Genomic DNA, 17,043 nt, shown 5'->3' with positions numbered 1-17,043 from the left:
TTACTTCAGATTATCAAACACAAGGGCATTTATCTTCTCAACTTTAGTTTTCCTAATGTTTTATTGTTTAGTCTAATGATTTTCTCAATTCAGGTTTAGACTACCATGTGTAAACCATACAAATGCTTTAGTCCAGGGAGGGACAGAGTAGGGATGGTCAGAGTACAAGAACGACAAGCCAGGTACCAAGAACCCACTACTTGTCAGCAGGTAGGTTAACAGGTATTATGGAACACAAAATCCTCTGCTATGCCTGGGCTCACTCTCAAATTACCTGGACAGTTATACAGAAGGGCTTTTTCACAGGTTTTTCAATAGAGCTGGAATTACGCTAAAAACTCTCCTGAGTAACAGTTTATGAACGCATACCACCAGCACAACCCTTAGCTATTCCTCCTGTCATGCTACTCTGGAGTTACACTGTACAGTCCTGTAACAGAAGCTATGCTACGTAAGTGCAGTAGGATGACATAACTCTGAGCTCAACTTGATGGATTTTCCTATTTGCAAGATTTTGCACTGTAACTCCTGATTAATTTTGGATGTGGAAATGAATGAGCTTATCAAAGAAACAAAGTCAGAGCTATTCTTGTTCAAAACAGTGTTTGGTGTTTCTTCTAATATAAAATGACTTTTAGGATCAACCATATTTTATTATCTTTTCTATAAAAAGGATCTGCTGCCTCTTACCCAGTAACACAAGGATGCACTTCCATTTAGCTGATGAGAACTGGAAGACAAACATCCTCCACTGTCTCCCAGTATCCCATGCAGCTTCCTGAGCAAACACACAAGTTATTTCCAGTTTTGGGGAAAGCGGATTACTTTATACTAAGAATTCTACTTATCTGCTAAAAATCTACCCTGCCCTTTCTACTCATACAGATAATAAGATTGACTATAGAAGATCCTATGTTAGGGTTAGGGTTCTGAATTCATTCAGGGCTTTAGTTATATCACAGAAAGGATTCAATAAACGTCACAGACACATCATGACTTTTCAGTGAACTCAACACAAAAGGCAAGCTCCTAAGTAAATTGGCTGAAATACTGGAAGATCATGCAGAAAGATGTGTCCGTGGGCTGATCAGAAAAGAGCAGAAGTCGGCTCAGACCTAGTACATATGACTGTAGCACACAAAGCCTGCAAACTCAGCAGCACTGTACTCACCACCACATTTCTTCAAGGACCTGCTCAAAGACTTTTCAACCCTTCACCACTGAAACAAGAGTGACCTGCTCCAGCTCTGATTTTGGAAATCTTGTGGCTGCTTGTACCACATAAGAGCCTTTGTTGGTGGAGATGTGGATTTAAAAGGCCTGAAGGAACTCTGATGATAATCTGGTCTGACTTCCTGCCTGGCACAGGCTCTAATACTTCATGCAGCAATTTCTTCACAAAGCCCAAGAACTGGTAACTCTACGAGAAGATATTTCAGAAGGAGATCTAATCTTGATTTAATTACTCCAAGTGATCTACCACATTCCTTTCTAAGCTTTTCCAATGGTTAATTACACCTACAGTATCATATTTCCAACTTGAGCTCCTCTTGCTTATCTCGCTGTTTTTGTCTGTTGGAGCCCTATCCTATCTCCCTACACAGATATTTTTAGATACTAACCACATCACACCTCAAAATTCTCTTAGTTGAGATAAACAGTTTGCCTGTTTGGCAAATCAAAACAGGGATTCCTGAATCCAACGCAGAGCAGCTGCGGTGGTATTACAGATAGCTTTTGACTATAAGGACTAAAAAGAGAAAAGTCAATTCAAGCGCACTGAGCATCTTTAACAAGCTTTTCCAGCTTTCATAGCAGTCACCCATTTGTAAGACCTGGAAATTTGGGATCAATAGCACCACCATCTGCAGCGTTTCACTTTCAACTTAACTGATAAATTCCAGCTCAAACTGGATCAATAGTTACTGAATACTATAGTTAAAGAAATAGATGGCTGATGGCAGGTGGTTTTCTAGTACTTGTATGTCAAAATCACATAAAAACCCTGCTAACAGAATGACCCAGTACTTCTGCCAAGGCAGAAATCCAGGATTGAGCAATCTGTACCGAAAATACTTCCAGTTGTGACTCTGGGAAACAAAATGAGTAAAATTCCACTACTGCTGTCATGCCATATTACTTGAGCGTATTACTTAGACATTTATATTACGGTAGGATTCAGAGGCTTCACATAAGGCTCTCTTGTGTTAGGTGATCAGCTACAAACACAGCAAGCTTAATTCGTTTTTTGCAGCATTTGCCCAGTTCTTGTATGGCTGAATCCTCGTAAGGAGACTGAAGGAGGACTTGTGTCCTCCCTGAATCATGGACGTTGATGAGATCAGCGTACAAAGACTGCTCACAACCAGAATTTCTGCTGGCATTTACTAAATCCCTGTACAGCTCATGTGATTCCCCACACATTATGAAGTTCCTTAGCTTCCTTAGCCCTATTCCAGAAGGACTTCCAGTGCTTCACAGTGTTTTGGTGCAGAACGGCAGCATCTTGCTGTCTCAGAGATACACTATACATGCACAAACCTTTGTAACCGCAATACTTGTACATGCTCTCCATGTACTAATACAGTGCAACAGCTGCAAAGCTCAACTGTCTGCTACTTATATCACTTTAAAATTTTCCACAACAAAAAAAAAAGTGATACGACACCTCATTACTTTTTTACAGCACTTCTGTTTTTCCATTAATATTTCACATTTGTACTCACTTGTGGTATCAAAAAGCTTACATTTTGCATAGCTTAACTGATTTCCTTCTTAGCCTCCCTCTTCCCTATTCCAAGGATGCCCATCTGCAAGTAAAGAACACAGTTTACGTAGATGTGTTGACTTTTACTGGTTTAAAATGTCATCAGGTTTAAAAAAAAATTCCTTTTAGTCACACTTCCATTTGGAAGGCGTTTGACTAGAAATAGGTGCAGGAAATGCAACTCTGCAAGCTTTTACTTGAACCACCAATAAAAACCAAAACAGGCTAATATGGGAGGAAAGGAAAACAGTAACCAACAACACTTCCCTTCCTTGGCATCCTGTGAATGGCTCTTAAAATTGAAACTATCACCTGTGACTGAAAAGTAATTATGCATTTTTGTAATGCTCTGAACAGGTTCATCCTGCCACTGCGTGTCAGAACAACTTGCTATCATACACCTGGCTATGTTATTTGACATAGCTGCAGCATTTTCTAGATAACACAGCACGTGAATGTCAGCATGCTCACTTGCAATGAAAGAAATAAAGAGATAAATCCCTACTTTTTAACACCCCTTGCTGTTGATATTGTATTGAAAGACCTTCTTCTGCCTTTTGCTTATCTAGCAGATGCACGAGAATCCACTTCCAGATGCAGCCTGAATCATGCCATATAGGAGAGGAAATACTTCTAGAAGAGTGCACGTGTCGTCTACAGGTACATTCATTTGACTATGTAAACTCCCACCACCATATGTCAAAACCCTCGAATTTGCTACAATACTACTTATTTCAGCATGTACTCTAGTATTTAATTTTCAAACTGTAAGAAAGGTCTCCTTACAAGTGAAGATTTTAATTGACTGAGTAGTAAAAAATAATCTGTTGAAAAATAATTACCTGTAAATTTCTCATAGGAAAAAGAAGTTTCCACACCTATGTAGTAATCTATCTTATTTTGATTAAGACCAAATAGTGGCTTAACAACAATAAAAAATAGCCAAATGTTGTTACACTCATTCGGCAATGCTGTCTCCTTTTCACAGACCCACACTATGTTTAGGTTCTACTCAGAAATGCTGAGCATATTTGTAAAAAAATTGCCTCCAATTAACTTGAATATCTTACTAAAGTGGAATAAAACATTCTTACCTTATTAGAGCTTCATTTTCTGTTCTTTCACTGAAAAAAGTAAAGAAATCTGTATTAAAGATCTATTTGGTAAATAGTACTTTCTGAAGTTATTATTTTAGTTTCACTTCAATTAACACCAAAACTATGGGGTTCTTTTCACATAACTGAAATATATTTCCATTCATTTGGAGAGATAATCATTCTCAACACTCTCAGGTGAAGGCCTTTATTTATTTACTACCTTAACCAGCTCTTCTGAACAAACATTTCAAATGCTTTGGAAATATCAATACAAACTGATCTAGTCAATTCATCACCTAAACAGTAGACTTCACAGGTTTATTTTCACTGCAAGCAGTATTTTGTGACTGGTATTGGTATTGCTATTATTTTTTGTTGGACACTTGATAGTTGCTATTCTAAGATGGGCTTGCCCTGCAATATGCTCATTCAAATTGCTTCTCAGCCTGAAAGTGTATTTTAAATCAGCTCTTTCCTGCTCAATCCCAAAACAGGTAAGGTCACCTTGTATAAGAATGAAAGCATCAAGCCATTTCATTAAACATCTGCTTCAACTAAGCCATTCTAAATGGCACATTTGACAACAGTGTACCAACACCCCTCACGAAATCCAAAAATCCAAAAAGCTGTAAGACTATTCTGAAAAAGCTCCAGCATGATTCAGAGCAATCAATAATTTTTTAAGGCATAGCAAATATTAATTAACCTTTCATTTCTTTGTGACTTTTGTTCAGTCCTTTACAACCAGGACCTATTTACAGGCATCAGCATTATAACTGGGAATTGGATTCTGGTAACTCTGAACTAAATGGGTATATTTTGCCACTAATATATGCAAGAACAGAATCACACTTTATCTTATTTCACTTTTGAAATTAGCATAATACACAGCATGAAACAGAAAACAAAATGCCAAGTCTAATAAAATATGACAATTATTAGTGGTATTTGTTGAAAAGCAGAGAAATCATGCTGAGTCACAGGCAAAACATCCCAGCCTCTAGCACTTTCTGTACATACTCCCATTAGCCATCAGTCAGTATGGTTAGAAATTTATAGATGAAGGGAAAACAAGGAGAGACCTTGTTCATCTCTGCCAAGGAAGAATTTAAGGCTTGGCCTCGAAGCATGTGATCAATGTAGTGGTTGAAGAAATTAATCCTCTGCTCTACAGTGAAAATACTGTGTTTTGAGGGGCAGTAGGGTTAACAACAGACTCTTCTAGGAATGGCTGTGAATCTGTCAACCTGAGGGAAACAAAGCTCAAGTGAATAGTAGAAGTGCCTCTGCCTTTAGAGTATGTTCACCTGGTTTTTTTTATGAGAGACCTATAAAATGAGCCTATTTCAGAAATGGAACAGGTAAACGTAAAAAGAAACATTTCTGCAGTGCAGAAATTCATTAAGTTAACCATCCATCTTGAGAAAAGTCATGAGATCTCATTTTTATGAAACAATTCATCAGACCTGAAATTTCAGTGTCCGATTTCCCACAGCTGAGGAGGTGCATATGTGTACCTTTAAAGGAAGAGGAACAACTGAGGTAGTTTCATTACTTAGTAAAATACATCTCAACCCTTCGTGCTCCACACTGGGCACCAAAAAGGACTGTCATGGTTTCGACCCAGCTAGCAACTCAGCCATTCACTCACTCCCACACTCCCCCCTCCCCAGGCCACGATGTGGAAGCGAACAGAAGGAATGGAAACTGCATGGGTTGAGATAGGAAGAGTCCAGTAACTAAAGTATAATATAAAACTACTACTAGTGATAATAATAGAAGTAACAAGGGGGGAGAATATAAAACTAAAATGGGAAAGGAAAAAAAACCAATAAACACAAGTGATGCACAATGCAATTGCTTACCACCTGCCCACCGATACCCAGCCTGACCTGAGCAGTGATCTCACCTTCCAGGTGACTCCCCCCAGTTTATATGCTAAGCATGATGTGCTGTGGTATGGAATACCCCTTTGGCTAGTTTGGATCAGGTGTCCTGTCTCTGCTTCCTCCTGGCTTCTTGTGCCCCTCCTCACTGGCAGAACATGAGACTGAGAAGTCCATGATCAGGGTAAGGGCTACTGGGCAACAACTAAAACATCGCTGTGTTACCAGGATTCTTCTCAGACTGAAACCAAAACACAGCTCTGCATCAGCTACTAGGAAGGAGAAAAATAACTGTTACAGCTGAAACCAGGATTTACTCATGGATTTGATTTTCTACAACTCCTTCTGATAATCAGCTGCTAAAACATGCATCAGCACCAGATCACCTCACATCTGGCTTTAGGTGTGGGTCACCCATGAGAGGTAACTTAAGAAAGGTTTTGCATGCAGGAATCAAGGGACAGAACCAGTAGGTATTGTATCACTGGAGGCTATGTGTGGTTTCAATACGACTAAGTGGGATTTACTACAGCACGAACCAAACCCTTACTTTTCTCATGTAAAACACTCATTGAATCTAACCAGAGTGCAACTGAGAACACATTATGTCTGATTCTTTATTACTCACCTGTCTCAATACTACAGCAGTCCACAGCATAAAGTTTATGGGACCAGAATGCTTCTTTGTGGGAAGGGAAAGGAATATCTTACAGGATAGCCTGTAACCACAAAGCAGATACAGGCGCAAGTCTGAGGAAGACTAAAAGTCATTCTGGATTTGTGACAAGATCCATAGCTTTTGAAGCAAAGTATTTCTATGCAAGAAACACTCACAGCACAGGCTGCTTTGAAGCATATTTAACTCATCCTACGTACCTTTAAAAGAAGAATGAAAGCTGACTTTGGCAGGGTTTATGACTCCCAGAAAAAAAACAAACCCCAGCATGCCTAAAGAGTTTGCATAAGTTTGCTTTATCTGATCTAGCTGTTGATAACAGGACAAGCTATAATGAGGGTCCATGAGTATCTCCCATCATATGTTCTCGTGGGCCCTGCTGCCTGTTCAGCTTGATGGTCTCAGTAGTCCATGTCTGAGGACCTAGAGAAAGATGGATCATTATTGTTCTCTATCAGGCAGCAGGAAGGGTCTATCTTCAGATGATCTGGCTTATATCCAAGTGGAGATAACCTCTCAAAATCAACTGGGCAAGTGAGGTTCTAAGCATTTAATAGTGCTTGCCTGGTAAGACTTAAGCCTTACCTGCCCCTGATACCTTGGCAAAGAGTTTCACATGGACTCTACTTTCACATAAAAATATCTCCTGTTAACTGCCTGCACTGCTTTCATGCTTAATGACCTCCTTGCTCAGACGGAGAGAACAATCTCTACCAAAAACGCAATTGCACTTCATAGCAATATTCAGATGTGTCATTCTTCTAAGCATACGCCTCTTTACAGTAAAAACTGTACTTGTTCCCAGTCACTGAATGTGCTAACTTTGTATGCACTCTGGAGGGGTTCTAGCAGACTGCCTCAAAAGCGCATCAGTACAATTAAGCTAAACAAAGCAGGTCACTGTCCACACTCAGTGACAAAAGGCGCTGTAGTTTCAACAAACAGTTTGCCATAATCCTTTAAATTCAGTACAAAAAAAAAAATAATAATTTTTTGCAAGCTCCACCTTTTTCAGAATAATTCCTTATTAATCAGTTTTGGAAATACTAGTACTAAAAAACCCCTACTGACAGAGATTGTTTTAACAATGTACTTTGCTACTGAAGCTGTTCATGAGTCTTCTTAGAGAAGACTCACCAATGACTCCAACTGAACCACAGAAAACTAATAGTGCCAAATGGATTAGACAGCAGAATAGACGCAGATGAAAATCTCCTCCTGTACCAGACTCAGAGAATTCTTGACTGCATGGGGCTGTACACATAAAAGCACTCGTTTTTGTTTCAGTCATTGTTATTTCATCTTTTCTGTTTATGCTGTTTTGTAAAAACTGCAAAGCTGAAGATACAGCAAGATATCTTGCCATAACCAAAACATGGGTTTGATCCCTGTAATAAATACAACCAATAAGTTAAAACAAGTTATTTCCAAATGATTCAGCACTTATACAGTACACAGTAGGAGAAAAGGCATTCAGGTGCACTTCACATAATTTAGATATAAATTACACATTCTACCTATGTCTCTGAACAGATATCATAGTAGGGATAAAGTCACTGCTCTTCTTCTTGTACATATATCCTTATCCAACAAAATCCCATTCATCCTACTGAACATTACTTTTAGGCTCCTGAAACCCATCACAGACATCTTCATCTGGAAAGAAATAACTAGGGGGAAAATTCTTTAAAGTTACCAAAAAACGCAAATCTATTCAGGCTTCTAAACATACTCATCATCACCCCAGAATTTGTTTCAGTTTCCTTTTGTAGTCCCCGCAGGATGCCCTGATGTTCATAGGTCCCGCAAGGAGACTGACTGAGCAAAGCAGCTACAATTTTCTTTTTCACGAAAGATCACAGAAAGCCAACCAGGCCTGCAAAAGGCACAGAGTTCTCATTCCATCAAAGCCAAGAAAGGAAAAAGAAAGGGGTGGGGAACCAAGAATTCTGAGCAGGAAACAAGTTCACTCCTAAAGCCACTCCAAAAGTTCGGCTTTCAGTTCTGCTGTTCAGCAGCTCTCAGTAGGAATTAAAATGTGCAACAGTGAGGGGAGGGGAGGAATAGGAAAAAAACCCACGCCAAAAAAACACCAACAGGGAAGATATCACTGACCCCCCACAGCAAAGCTTCTCCTCAAGATGCAAGGAACTCTGCTGGCATGGAAACATAATTTAATTCTCCCTGTTCCCCCAGTCTTGACTCAAGGCCATTTGATTTCACAGTTCCAGCACTTGTAGTAGTTAGCAAATTGCGCTATGCACTTTGTAGAGTAAAAAGCCATGACTGCAGCATGCCAAATTCTAATCTGTGACAAGCATTTTCATTCCTGAAACTCTACACAGCATGCCTTGGATTGTTTGGTGCTTCTTAGCCAGACCCGGTCTGTGCGGGTGCGGCGAGGCAGCAGATAGGCCTGTGCGCACAGTCTGAATGCTGGGACTGACAGATGCATCCCGAGAATGTTTACTACCAGTACAATGCTAATCATAATTGCCATGATGGTATACGTTCCCTGCAGGATAAAAAGGCTAGAAGAAAGCCCGTGTTTAGATTGGACAGCAAAGACAAGGTCACACCTGCAAGGCAGAAAACACATAAAATCGTTCCGTTTAAAGCATGTGTACAAACTGAAAGTTAACCATCATTGCCAAAAAACTGCATATAACCACACCCACAGCTACAGAGATCACTGCCAACTGCAAGAGGAATATGTGGTCCATGTTCTGCTGCCCCAACAGCACAACCAGTCACAGAAACACTGTCTCACATCTGTCCTTCTCCCCAAAGAAGTGCTGAGGAACATCCCTCTTTGTTCACCCACTATTTATTATTTCTCTTAGTGACTGGATGACATAGAAATCATAAAGCTGAATGACTTTTTGGACGCTAGGCCTCCTCCTGGGTCTAAGAAATCTTGTATTTCAGCCAGGTAGCTTGACCTAACTGTTCAGAGGTAGAACAATGAGGAAACAAAGATCACCACTACCATGTCGAGATCATCCTAAAGAGCTAAAAACTCACAGCTGCTTTACTGAAAATGCTACAAATACAATGCCCAGAAGCTATTACTTCTGTGGCAAGTCCACAGAGAGTAATGCCTATGGTCCTTTTTTTTGCCAGCATTTGCATTATAATTCTCTGTTTAAATGACAAATTAGCAAGATAAAAATATATTTTGGCTAGTAGACCTTCAAGATCTATTGAAGCATATTTAATTTACATTATAAATGTTAATGACATTGTTTTCCTTGACTTAAAAATAGGGCAAAAATAAACTAATTTACTTTTAAAATAAAATCTGTACCAAAAATCATTGTTTCAAATTCTTTGGCATTAATCCCACGTGTATTTAACTATATACTGCAGTTATTAGTGGTGCAAACAGCACTGTGTAATTTTCTTCTCTCTTCCTCCAGCTTACTGAAGAGAAGCCTAGAGAGCAGACAAGCTGAGACAGCCAAAACTTCATCCTTAGATTCACACTGCTTTATAGCAGATGCTTGATTTCTATCCTTGTCCATATGTCTGAGTAAGCATAAACTACATCAGAGATAACATCTGGACTTTCAAACCTCGTATCAGAAATCATAAATCTTGTATCACATATCTTTCTGCCTATAATCACACCACTGACATGAGAGCAACTGTCTTAATTGTTGACTGGTTGTCTTAATAGCCTGTCTTCTATGGGATGGCAGAATTAAAAAGACGAGTCTCTTCAAGAAAGAGTATGCAGTGAATGCTGCTGCACAATATCCCCAGCCAGTGTATGTCATCATCAAGTCCTGGAATAAAACATGGCAGACTCCTGTTACCTTTTCCAGGATGCCAGTCTCAACCCAACACATCCCAGACCTTAAAGCCTGGATGACTCCGACTCATGACACATCCAGAATGCTTATTTTTTCCCCCAGTACTTTTTCTAATGACTGAGTTGGTGGTGCCATGCTCTGCTTAGGATGGTGGATGGCAACCACCACACTTGCACACTGGAATGAAGCTGGTAAGCCCATACAAAATTACAGCAAGAAAGTTCTATGAAAGCAGAAGTTTAATGAATGCATCAAAGAAGGAAAAAATACAGTGAACTAGTCTGTATATTGGGTGCTTTATCTTTCATTTAAAGATTTTTTTTTGCTGTATTTCTTTCTTCTTTTTCTACCTGTATGACACATGCCTTCATTTAAGTCCCATGTATAGCACATGCCCCAGTAAAATGTCCCAATGCAGTCCAGAACTGTGGCACTGCATGGTTTGTGCAAGGAGTATGTCCTTAAGCTCTGCATACATTTTGAAAGCTATGAAAAATAACATAAGAATAAATAAAATGGAAATTGCCAACTGAAAGTCAGTGAAAGCAAGCTTAGAAAGTACTTTCTTCTTACTTATGGTAAAGATTTTAAGGAGTATTGTACAACACTGTATAATCATCAGGCCAGCAATTCTGTTGCGAAGTGTTTTTCAAATGGCAGTTTTGGTTGCCAATGTAAGGAATAGACAATGGAACAGAAACAGGTATTTCTAAGAGGGGCTTTGGAAAATGCCTCCCTATACCCAGTGCATATAGCAAATATAAACCTTCACTGAAACACAGTTTAAGTAATGTCTGCAGCTGCCTAACTTCTCTTCATCGTTTGTGGTGAGGTGGTGGTAAACATTGCTAGTGACAATGACATCATTTGCTACTGATAACCAATCATGACTAAATTCTAAACAGTGTTGAATCAAGATCTTCTGGCTAAGCTAACAGGATAAAAGCCTTAAGGCATGATATTTGCTTTATTTTCTGGAGCTAAGGCCAAGCATGCTGAAATGCCAGGGTTTTTTGCGAGGTGGAATTGGGCTAAATTCCGATTAAGAGACAAACCGGAAGATTCAGACATTTGTCTTGTAACTATGCAATAATGTCTCAAAGTCAATGTGTTGCAATTGCCTTTTATGTTTATTTCTACACAAGGAGATCAGAAAAAAAATAAAATCTATCCAAGTAACCAAATTCAAAACTGCAGTCATGCACATTGAAAACTTCTGAATGCATAATCAGCAGGAAAGGGTAAAGTGGTATTTTCCCCATTTTGGATGTTCCATTAAAAAAGGCTCTATTTACATTTCTGTATTTTCAGAAAGACTGTGGTATTTGCTTGCTTTCTCCCCCCAGTATATCACAGATAATACTCAGCTGCCAGGTTTATGAGGTATTTGCAGTTGTAACTCAACAGACAAATCCTTTGTTACAGAGAACAAATAATGGGGATTTACAAAGCTGTAATTACACTGAGAGGGTTTATGCATAAGGCTATATTAAAAGAAATACTATAACAAAATACCATTTTTTCTAAATTCCTCTGAGCATTATCACCACTTACACTAAGGACCATTTTGTAATGTTACCATGAAAGGGATTTTAAATGCATGTCATCCCTAAAGGATGCCTGCAGTCCCTGCCAAGCTCTCCTATACAGACTGATCTTGGTAGCATATACTTGTTTTACGGTTAGCAAATGATGATGAATGAGCAGAGTAAACTTTTAGCCCACAGCAATAAACCACACTAAAGGTAGATGCACTCCAGCAACCGGGCAAAGCATGTCAGCTACTGCAAGTCTAGGCAGTGAAACAGGAGCGGAGACCAAGAGGTGGTATCTGCAGTCCCCACCAGCTGACACTGAGAAGCTGCATCGTTGCCTGATGAGCACAAGCAGAAAAGCTGACCTATGAGCCCACTCTGGGTACACATCAGGCCACCAGCACATGACTGACAATGCATCAGCTGAGTAACACACCACTGGGGACAAAGACCATGCTCTTGTCTTTGCACTGGTCCATTCAGAGGGACCTTGTGTGGTCCGGCTGACATGCTGGAGTGAAGGGATGCCATCTAGAGGGGCCTTGACATGCTTGAGAGGTGGCCAATGCCAACCTCATGAAGTTCAACAAGGCCAAGTGCAGGGTCCCACACCTTGGTCGAGGCAATCCCAAGCACAACTACACGCTGAGCAGAGAACAGATTGACAGCAGCCCAGCCCTGAGGAGAAGGACTTCGGGGTGTTGGGTGACAAGCTCAACATGGGCCAGCAGTGTGTGCTTGCAGCCCATTCTGTGATTCTAAGAAAGGAACCTGGACACACAGGAACAGGATGCCATGGTCCATGGTGGATGCAGCCTCTATTTTGGAATTTCTGCTTCACCGGAAGTCTCCTGAGGACAGGTACTCCCTGCATACAACAGACTTGTGGCTAGCTCTGTGGCTTTCCCCAGTGGAACCATACCAGTTACAGTTGTGTCTGAAGATGCCATGAAGCAAACTGCCAGCCAGCCTCTCCCAAGACTAGAGAAACACAAAGATGACTTCAAGCACTCCACGGTCTACATGAAAGAGGATGTTAGGCTTCACTTCAATATATTTCATGAACAGAACATATCTGAGAAGTTATTTTCAATATGGTGCACATTCTTCATTCACTTATCGATGCCTACCACAATTTCTGCTCTTGTTCTGTCAGGCATCTCCTCACAATAAAACACCAAGGTGGGAATCACAAAAAAAAAAAAAAGTCAAGACATTTTCTATGCATTTATCCTGAGATTCTTTTGATTCTTCTGGCTTATTACACAAAAAATGGGAGAATCTGACTGTTATCCAAGAAACTATATTGGATAAAACTGACATTTCTTTCCCAAACCTCTTCTCTGAGTGATTCATTATCATAGTTCAAATTCTGTACATAATTAATTATCAGTGGGCAGCAGCATGCAGAGTATAATTATGGATTTTTAAGGTTACCCTTGAACACACCAGAACAGTTGCTAGCAGTATGTATGACAAAAAATCGACTACTTTATTATTAATTGCTTTGATGGAGACAGGCACTACAATTAATTAGATGGTCAAGAGAAATCCACATCCAATGCCACAGATGCCAATACCATGAGTAATATGTCTCCCGTGTAGAAATTTTTTCTAATATATTAATTACAATGTTTTGAGTTCTGGCACAGATCTCTCAACCAGACAGGGCACAGGAATGCAATGTGACATCAACACACAGGCAGAAATAAAGTGGTATGAGGCATGTGCAGTAAACCCATGGCACAAGGGAGATGAGTGGTCCTGATTTGACAGGAGGGAGGAATAGGCAGCATCACTATCCCTCCATGTTTTGACACCACAGAGCTGGAGCCAAAAGGAGATGCTCAACACCTGCTGGTAGAGGAGAGGGGCAAAGAAGGTACAAGTAGAGAATATGAGGGAGAGGCAGAGGTTCAGTCTTCCAGCCTGATCACTATGATGCATGATTCTATGTCCACAGGAGATATTAGACACAAAATACCCTACTTTCTCTTTTCTCTGATTTGTTCAGAAAAGGTTTTCAAATTTGTTTTTCTTCTTTATAAGGAAGGAATTCTCTTCTACAAATGCATCAGGAGTAAAGTATGAAAAAGCAACTGAATATTGCAATCCCACTGTCCATGTGGCTGACAAAGGCAATGGAATAAATCTGTATTTTTCATTTTAAAAAATGAAGAATTTTTGTTTCATAGAATATTTCAACACTGTCTGGGCTGATTTGGGTATTTTTTTTCAGGATCAATCCATGATTTCGGATTGGTCATATACATTACGGAATGGAAAAACTCTATAACTTATCTGAATCATTATTTTATTTTGTTCTCCCATGGTTCCAATTGTTCATTGTTAATCAGATCCAGTCATAACATCTTATTCTGCAAAAGGCATACTCGGCTTTAATCAAAATCTTGGACAGCATTTTGGACAGCACTTTTAACAACTTGGATAGAATATTCTGGGGTTTCCTCACCTATAAAGAATCAAAACAATTAACTATGAACATGTCTTGCACAAACGCTGACAGTTAACAGGTTATTTTGATGAACATTTGCCTGTTTTATGGAACTACCTTCAATTTCCTTGCATTTTTTTACCTGGTTTCTTCACTCGAAACAATAATGAACTGTAAACCTGTCCTGCAGGATGCATCAATGATGAACTCTAAAGTAACTTCATAATTTCTCATTTTATGCCATGCTGAAAAGTGATGCCATAAACACAAAAGATGACTGTGACAGTCTCATCTATTTCAAATCAGAACTTTTTATTTATGATGTTTGAGTGATTTTCCCCATTGTTTTGGCAGTAAAGAAAAATGGCCAGCGTTCAGAAATGAAACACACCAAAAAGCTCGTGTCTTCATAGACGTATTCTGGTGGTTGATTCAGATTATCCTAAGAAGCATTTACTGGTAAAAAAAGCTCTGAGAAATGTCTCTTTGGCAGGTACAAACACAGCACTCTGCTTTTTCCTATCAATAAGCAAATTGTCCTTCAGTGGCACCTTTGATTTTGGTACTGCTTGCAGTTTTACATTTTGACCCGTTAGATTTAGCCAGTTCTTTCATATCGGGCAGCTTACCAACTTCTTCCCTGCTGCCATCTCCTGCTGCAGCCTCAAGAAATCATAGACTGACAAACTGATGTCTGCTGTTCCCTAATGACCTGTTTGTAGCAGCTTCATCACCAACTAAAAGCAAAAAAAGAGAAAGCAGCACTGTTTATTGTTTTTGTCAGCCACATGGACAGTGGGATTGATGCATCGTCAGCAAGTCTGCTGATGACACCAAGCTGTGTGGTGCAGTCGACACGCTGGAGGGAAGCAATGCCATCCAGAGGCACCTGGATAGGCTTGAGAGGTAGCCAGTGCCAATCTTAGGAAGTTCAACAAGGCCAAGTGCAAGGTCCTCCACCTGGGTTGTCTGAAACAGATGGGTGTGCCTTCTTCAGCCTGGAGAAGAGAAGGCTCCAGGGAGACATTAGAGCAGCTTCCAGTACCTAAAAGGGGCCTAAAAAAAGCTGGAGAGGGACTTCTTACGAGGGCATGTAGTGACAGGACAAGGGGGAATGGCTGCAAACTGAAAGAGGCTGAATCTAGATTAGACATTGGGAAGAAATTCTTTATGTGAGAATGATGAAGCACTGGCACAGGTTGCCCAGAGGAACTGTGAATGCCCCATCCAGGGCAGTGTTCAAGGCCAGTATGGATGGGGCTTTGAGCGACCTGGTCTAGTGGAAGGTGTCCTTGCCTGTGGCAGAGGGGTTGGAACTGGATGATCTTTAACGTCCCATCCAACCCAAACCATTGTGTGATTCTATGAAATAGCCACTAAATGAGTCAGTGTTGTACAGACTGTAAAGAGAAAATTACAGAGGATCCTGTTATCCATCTAGCATTGTCTAGAGCTTAGAAAACCAAAATCATAATAGCTTATAGCTATGTACCTACACCACCTGCCTGACTGTAGTACATAAACTAGCAAAATTTAACAGTGTCTAGCCATCCATTATTCCTGCTTGCCTACCTGTTGCAAGAACACAGGCAATAATGCAATTGTTTTATAATAAATTACATTTTAAAAGAAATTATAATATCATCACATCACATCATTTAATTACAGATAGATGTAATTTTTTTGTTTGTTTTAATCTTCTAACTGTTTCAGGTAATGAAAAGCTCTCACTAACAGACTGGAATCTCATAAGCTCCATTTGCACATAAGAGCAGTGATTTTGTATGATTGGCCATTTCACTGACAAACTGAGATGTTTTTAATGGAACACTGTTTCCAGTAAGAAATGAATACCATATTTCAGATGTTTTAGGTTATGCAGTCTAAAAAGGCCTTATGCCAAATTCATTAATCGCTTTTGGAAATTAAAGATCCTGTATCTAGTAACAAAAAGCAGCAAAAAAAAAAAAAAATTCCTTAACTACTATCAGAGTAGCACCCTAATTTGGAGAAAATGAAAATCCCACTTTGGCTGGTTTTTATCCTAAAACAAAACACCACAGGAAAGAGTTTCAACTGACAGGAAAAAAGAAAGTTGAAGGAAGAAAACAAACACAAAAATAATCCTCTTTCTTACATGGAGGGGTGGGAGGGGGAATTGTGTCCTAGATTTCTCACAAAATAAGTAACTGTGGCCTCTGTTTTAGAAGAAAAATCAAAATAATAGTAACATAAGCTTGTTTACGTTTATTGATATGGTGGTATGTATGACACATCATCCCTTTTCAAGCACTGTGCCTCTAGGAGTTTACACCAAAAGTATTTCTATCACTGAATATAAGGGCCAGAAAGGGTCAAAATCTCAAATTTACCCAGCAAAACTACCATAAGCAGCAGCTTTTCTTGCTTGAAGAATTGTCATTTCAAAACCCTAAGATTCTGCTTCGCCCTGAATTTACATACAATTGCTTGTGTTGCACAGCACAAAATACTGCATTCATGTGAAAGGACACTGAAAAGCAGAGACCAGTGGGACAGCATCCTGCTTCCTTTATGCACAACATTTATATTCATAATTCTAGCAAGTTCTACAAAGTAACTGACAGACATTGACTTTGGGGAAAAATACCCCTCAACATTGTGTTGGTTTAATGCTACAGCACCAAAGACAGCAGCTCTATATGCCAGCACAGCAGGAAAAGAACTCAACTGCTTTTAATAGACAAGCATTTAGTGCAACTAGCATAATCTGCAGTGACATTTTCCCATGTCTATTATGTAAGTTGAAAGCTAAGCTTTTGCTTTTATACAG

General features: G+C 39.6%; 1 protein-coding gene across 10 annotated transcripts in view; it reads right to left on the bottom strand.

Annotated features, from left to right (window-relative positions):
* The window catches only part of THRB (thyroid hormone receptor beta), a 178,877-nt gene that overhangs the window by 129,623 nt on the left and 32,211 nt on the right, over nt 1-17,043 (bottom strand). For 7 of the 10 annotated variants that reach the window (XM_061362703.1, XM_061362707.1, XM_061362705.1 and 4 more), the window contains one exon: nt 3,862-3,891. The exons of the other annotated variants lie outside the window; for them this stretch is intronic. The gene's annotated coding sequence lies outside the window, so the exon portion shown is untranslated. The remainder of the gene's footprint in view (nt 1-3,861; nt 3,892-17,043) is intronic. 10 annotated transcript variants of the gene reach the window in all.

Source organism: Neopsephotus bourkii, unplaced genomic scaffold, assembly GCF_033783945.1.
Source record: "Neopsephotus bourkii isolate Nb327-2 ecotype Australia unplaced genomic scaffold, CSIRO-AGI_Nbou_v1 NB_1132, whole genome shotgun sequence".
Classification (NCBI taxonomy): domain Eukaryota; kingdom Metazoa; phylum Chordata; class Aves; order Psittaciformes; family Psittacidae; genus Neopsephotus; species Neopsephotus bourkii.
The sequence above is the reverse complement of the archived record's forward strand: the minus strand, read 5'-3'. Positions and strand labels throughout refer to the sequence as shown.